The following is a 6,097-nucleotide window of genomic DNA, read 5'->3' as shown; positions in this document are numbered from 1 at the left end:
CAATTTTAGATGGAAATAAAGAAACTAACAATACGGGCTACAGCAAGGTGTTAACAGAACTTATCGGAGTCTCCATCAACTTGCTCGTAGTCGTACTTTGATCTCATCTCCAACTGGGAACAGCCCAAAATATTGAAGATGAGTCTCAGATGTTCCCCGCCCTCGTGTGTTTGGAGAGCTCTGACCCGGTGGCGCGCTGCAGTGCAGATGAAAGTAGAGATCAAGCAGTTTTCAGGCCCAGTAGGAAACGGGAGGCAGCCCCGCTGGCTTTAAAGGACAAGGCGCACTTAATTCAATGTCTTTCATAAGACTAAATCATTTAGCAGAGGAACACTTACAAAAAAGCGTGGGGTTGCCTGAGGGCTGTTTAAAATGAATTGAAAATAAAAATTTATTCAGTGTTTGTGTTGCACTATTTAGCATATTGTTGACCTAGATAGGCAGTTTGTTAGATGAAAAAAAATTAAAATGCAAATGTTATGCTTCTCTTCATGCAGCAGATGTTAGGAGCTCTGTCAGAGTAACCATTTAGTCTAGCTTTTGTGAGCGGTTGGGACAGCGGTGTTGCATGCGCGCAAATGTAAACAATTCCCCCAATCAACTCAATGGCACCCATATTTAAATGTACCTCATTGTGTTTTATGCAAATAGTTTGGTTTGCCTGCATCATCAGTGCACAATCACAGGCAAGTGTTGCAGTTGCCTTCCGCATCAGAAAGGGCTCCAGTGAGCTCTTTCCAAAACTGCCTGGGTGCTCTAGTTGGTGAGTAGCAGGAGGGGTAGTTTGGTGGATGTCCACACACCTGGAACATCAATTAGAAACACAGGCTGACGCTGGCCCCCGGTATACCGTTCCACTGCGATGCCACTGAAGCGGGACTCACATGGAGCACACCTGCTGTGTGTCTGGTATGCAACCAAAGAAGAGCAGAGCATTTAGTACGGTCTGTGATCCCGACACAGCGGAGATATGAACTGCAATTTTCTCCCGACAAATCTTCATTAAAACCCGATTACTTTGGGGCTCGGCTTAATCCATGTCTAAATCCATTTGAGTTCATGAGGCAGTAATGAACAGCAGCAACCTAATTCCTTCTATTTAGATCCTGTTATTTTAGGGATTTTCTGCAGTCTGAGCCCTGACAGCATGGGGAGCCGTGACGTCAATGCAGATGCCTCTGTGGACCATGCCGTTTATAACCAAAGGCTTCCTTCCGTCCATGCATCTATCTATATATCCATCCATCCGTCTATATATAAGGTCTATCTATATGTCCATCTATATCTACTATCTGTTTATCAATCGATCTAGACAGTGTTACTGCAAAAAAAAAGAAGACATGTTAACAGTTGAATGTTCCTCCCGTGAACATTTGAAGCTCACGTGAACCGCGCCTCTGCTGACCAGCTGTGTTTACCTTTACATGCAGAGGCATTGGAATGTTGCGAAACAAAGGCAGCCTTGACATCAATAAAGAATTAATTTCCTGCCAGCATCTTAGTACAATGATCGACCCCATACCCGCAGACCGGCCCTGTCTGCCCCGTCCTCAAGTTATTCATTGCTATACTGATACCCACATGCCAGACATACTGGACTGGACTTGCCCCTTGAACATATCCTCGTCCTCCCCCACCATTCAGTGATCAGCAATCAGAGCGATCCGTTCCCCGGTGAAAGACGTAATCACTGCCCACAGCTAAAGAGCGTTAGTCAGCAGGCAGGCCTGTTCCTGGTGCAGTGGGGATCCGGTCCTGTGATCTCTCCGCTCCAAAGACACAGACGGACGGTGTCATCCGGCCTGTGTGTGTGCGTTGTCCCGGCAACCATTGATGTCATCCCTGTACTCCTAGGCCCTACCAGTTAGCCGGCATCCCCTCGTTTAGTCTTCTTCTTTCAAATCAGATCCCCCAATGTGCCACCACCGCCCCCCCCCCCCCCACACTCCCACCCCCACCCACCGACACCCTCATCGGTGAGCAAAGCACCCATCTATCACGCAGTATGTAGCAGAGCTGTCTTAAAGACGAGCTGACCACTCAGACCTAAGGCAATGCCTTCGACCCCCAACCACAGCAAGTTGAGGAAAGCATAGGAAAGAACACCATGTCTGTTGCTGGTGGCTTGATATCCCACTTGAAGTCATGACATTGCAGCCAAATCCCTCTTCTCCCCCTCTTATATTATGTGTCTTAAACATGTGTAACACTTCTATGACCCTTACCTACGTTGTTTTTTTGTTCTGAGTGACAGTTGATGTTGCCCACTACCGATCCCCCCCCCCTCCCTTCAACGTTGGCGACGTCAGCGTCGATCATCTTGATAAATATTGACATGCTATCGCTATGGCGACCAGCTAAATCTGGCTGCCGCTTAAACAGCCCCGGTTCTTATCAATGTCGGTAAATTATTCAGATTCTCTTCCAGTCTGTTACACTGGGACTGGAGTATGAGAGGGGACACACACGCACACACACACACACACACACACACACACACACACACACACACACACACACACACACACACTGGGTTGGGCTGGCTTCTATAGAACAGTAGCAGGACATTATATAAGTTTACACTCAGGTCAGCATGTTCTCCTCCATTGTAGGTATGTATGTATGTGTGTGTGTGTGTGTGTGTGTGTGTGTGTGTGTGTGTGTGTGTGTGTGTGTGTGTGTGTGTGTGTGTGTGTGTGTGTGTGTGTGTGTGTGTGTGTGTGTGTGTGTGTGTGTGTGTGTGTGTGTGTGTGACTCCTGGACTGCTGTTCTGTGGATCATTGACACTCCAGAAACACTCACACATGTTTAAGTGCTTTTAGTGTACGTTGAAATGGTTGTGTATTTTGGGAGTACAGCAGGACTCGCTGCTGTAGCTGCTTCTCGCCTGAGGCCCTTGTCTGGTGTCTCCTGAAACATAATTCTTGCTTGGTGATATTTTTAGGCTATAGTTCTAGGAAGCAGTTCATCTGGCCCAGCTGATAGGACCAACAGTATGTTCTCTGTTGGCGGTAGACCCTGGCATATATGTATTGGCACAAAAAGTTGCTGAAATGTCATTAGTGATACACGATAATCACATGTAAAAGATTATTATGTCCTCAACATATATAATACATTTATATTTGGAAGGGAAAGAGGACAAAAGGGAAGTGTTTGGCCCGTGCCCAGCTGACCTGGATGTACACCGGGCCCAGCTTTCACTGCTCTGCATCAGATAGGCTTTTAGCTCCTGCAACACAAATACATGTAAAGTTGCACATCTACTGGTCTTGGGTGGATGGTGAAAATCCCTGGACACCATCCAGTACAAATAGATATAAAGTTGTATGTGCCAGTTTGTCTTACTTTACATGCGATGCTCATGGTCGTAAAAATAATAGAAAGTGAGTCAGCCAAAGAGTTCATCATTAACCAAGCTAGTGCAACTATCAACTCCTGCCTTTCTTTGTTGAGTTTGCATGTTCAACCCGGACCAGAAACATGCAAACAGCGCTCCTGCCCTGCCGGTAACTGACGCAAGGCACTGCAAACAAGAGTTGGTTCACTGGGCGCCACATTGTGTGGTAGCCCTCTGCTCCTTGCAGGTTAGGTTAGGTCAAAGGCAAATACATGAATTACTCCTTCGGGATTAATAGTGCTTCTTCTTATTATTATTATTTGACCACACATTTATTCAAGAAAATAAGTTAATTCTAATGCGTCCACAAATACTACATGAAAAGACCACATTATACTTTAATTGCTCCTCAATGAAGCAATTTATTTGATAATAGCCCCAAGTGTCAGCTCGAGAGGACTCCTTTACACCGAATGTGACGTCACGCTTAACAAAGAACAGCCTCTGGTGAATCGATCTATCGCTGGGGATGTGGGTTTCCGGCTCATCAAGGACGGTTTACTGGAAGTACTTGGCACAATTCATGTTTTTCAAGCCATTGCCCCTCCCCACCCTACCCCCTCTTCCCTACCAAGGGATCCTCATTTCGACAGCTCCACATAGGCCTACATGTGTTCCTGAATCCTAAGCACTGTCTTTCATTGCATTGCGTTTATACAAAGGCATTGCGTGGGAGCGCTAGAGGGAATCAAATGAGAATAGAAAACTATAGTGCAATATGTCTTTGTTCAGGGACTATTGTTTTCTTCCAGTTAAACTGGTGATCAGGGTAATTATTAACGGAGTGACTGTCAAACAGCCACCCGGCAAACATTCTGACTCTTACACGCGCACGTGTATGCGCGAACACGGGGTTTGTTTCATATCAGCTGATCCTTTCGCCGCTCCAGGGTTTTTAGCTACTGTGTCGTTTTATAGTTTGATGAAGTATGACACATGATCAATTAATACAATACCAAACATTAACCTACAAAGCCTTATTATTGTCTTACCACTTGGTTATATTTGAGGTGTCAAGAATCAATAGGTTCCAGGCGCTTGTTATATTGAAGATTTTATTATCCGCCACATTCGCTATTTTTTTATTTTTTTATTATTATGGTTTAATTATATCCATGTAGTGTTCGTTATCGTCTCTCGCACCTCCCTCCCGACCAATCACAGCGCGTCCGTTTTTCAATGAGCTCTTAATTAAGTTCCCCTTGGTCACGTTTACTCCCATGTTAAGGAGTCACACAATGGGTTTAATTTATTGTTTTGAGTGGGGATGTCCGGCGTTGCTTTAACGGTGGCTTAGCAAGTTTGAGTTAGTGCTTTCTGTTTTTAATTTCCCCCGATGCTTTTGAATGAACATTATTTTCTGGACAAATGTCCAGAAAATGTGGACTAAATGTGGACTAAATGTGGGCTAATGTTTGGTTTGGTTGAAGTAGTTTAGCTTTATTTTGTGCTGTTGGTTTCTTAGGCGTGTTGTCTGATTCACCGCTAGATCACTGCTTGGTGTACACTGGATAGGGCTAATGTGTGGTTCCTCGTTGAATTTGTTTGGGCAGTTGGCTTCAGGTGAGCCTTGTTGATACCTGGCTTCAGGTGAGCCTTTTGTCACTGCGGTTGGTCATTAAGGCTTTACTGATAGTAGTGTTTTGAGTAGTCTTGTATTATCTGCCTGTTGACGGACTTGGCTCTGGAGGTGCCCTCTGTGGGCCAAAAATCACACCTTCTACACCGGGTTGTCTGCTCTGGCAAGAAAAAGGAGAAAGTGTAGTCTGGGAGACAATCGCTGGCAACAATCCCTTTCTCCTCGATTTCCCGGTTCATGTACTTCAGGGATTGAAAGCCAAAGTTCCTTTCCCCCAATTCCTTCTCCACCATGGCTGAGATAACCCCCACTACGAGACTCGTTGAGGAAATACCAGAGACGTCAAAGAACCTGACGTCTTATGCGCCATAACAAAGAAGTCGTAGCTCATTTTCTCATTGGCGGGCCAAATTCCCTGGGCGGGCAAAGCACAGAAGGGGAGGTAACTTTTCCCTGTATGACGACATACGGGGAAAAGTCCAAATCGGCGCCATTTCTAGCTACTGGGGGATCATAGTCAGGCTAGGGGAACTCATATTAATGTTAGGATACAGGTAACATTTTCATGCCATGGGATCTTAAACATATTGAGGCAGCAAGGCGGTAACAGAAAGTGTCGCTATGTAAAGGATTATTTTAGATTGTAATTTACATCAGCGAAATGCAATGCAACGTCTTTGGTCAATGGTAAGCCTGCTCTGTCATAAAGTGGGGCAGGTACTACCTGGGCCGCTAAACGGTTAAGTTGGGAGGATCCTAAGCCGCACCATAGCAGCTCACTAGTGGAAAAAGTCCCTCAGTCGGAACTAGGCCCATGTTGACATGTGTGTGGGAACGCTTTTCTTTTTAAAGGGCTAATATAATGAATTATTTTTTTGTTGGCTTCACTTGGGGATACTACAAGAATAGGTTTAAATGGCTTGATGGCAAAAATGCACCTTAATATCACTTTATTTCTGAGAAAACTTTCAGACTGTCAAACGTTCCGTTTAAGGTCCTGTCACTTTAGGGGCCTGTACTGAGTAACCCAGTCTGCTGTGATTGGTCAGCTGGCCTCCTCTGTTCTGATTGGTCAAACGCAAAGCGTTTGTCAAATCTCCCCTCCCTGAGTCCTGAGC

This window comes from Gadus chalcogrammus, chromosome 16 (genome assembly GCF_026213295.1).
Source record: "Gadus chalcogrammus isolate NIFS_2021 chromosome 16, NIFS_Gcha_1.0, whole genome shotgun sequence".
Taxonomy (NCBI): domain Eukaryota; kingdom Metazoa; phylum Chordata; class Actinopteri; order Gadiformes; family Gadidae; genus Gadus; species Gadus chalcogrammus.
This window is presented reverse-complemented; position numbering follows the sequence as displayed.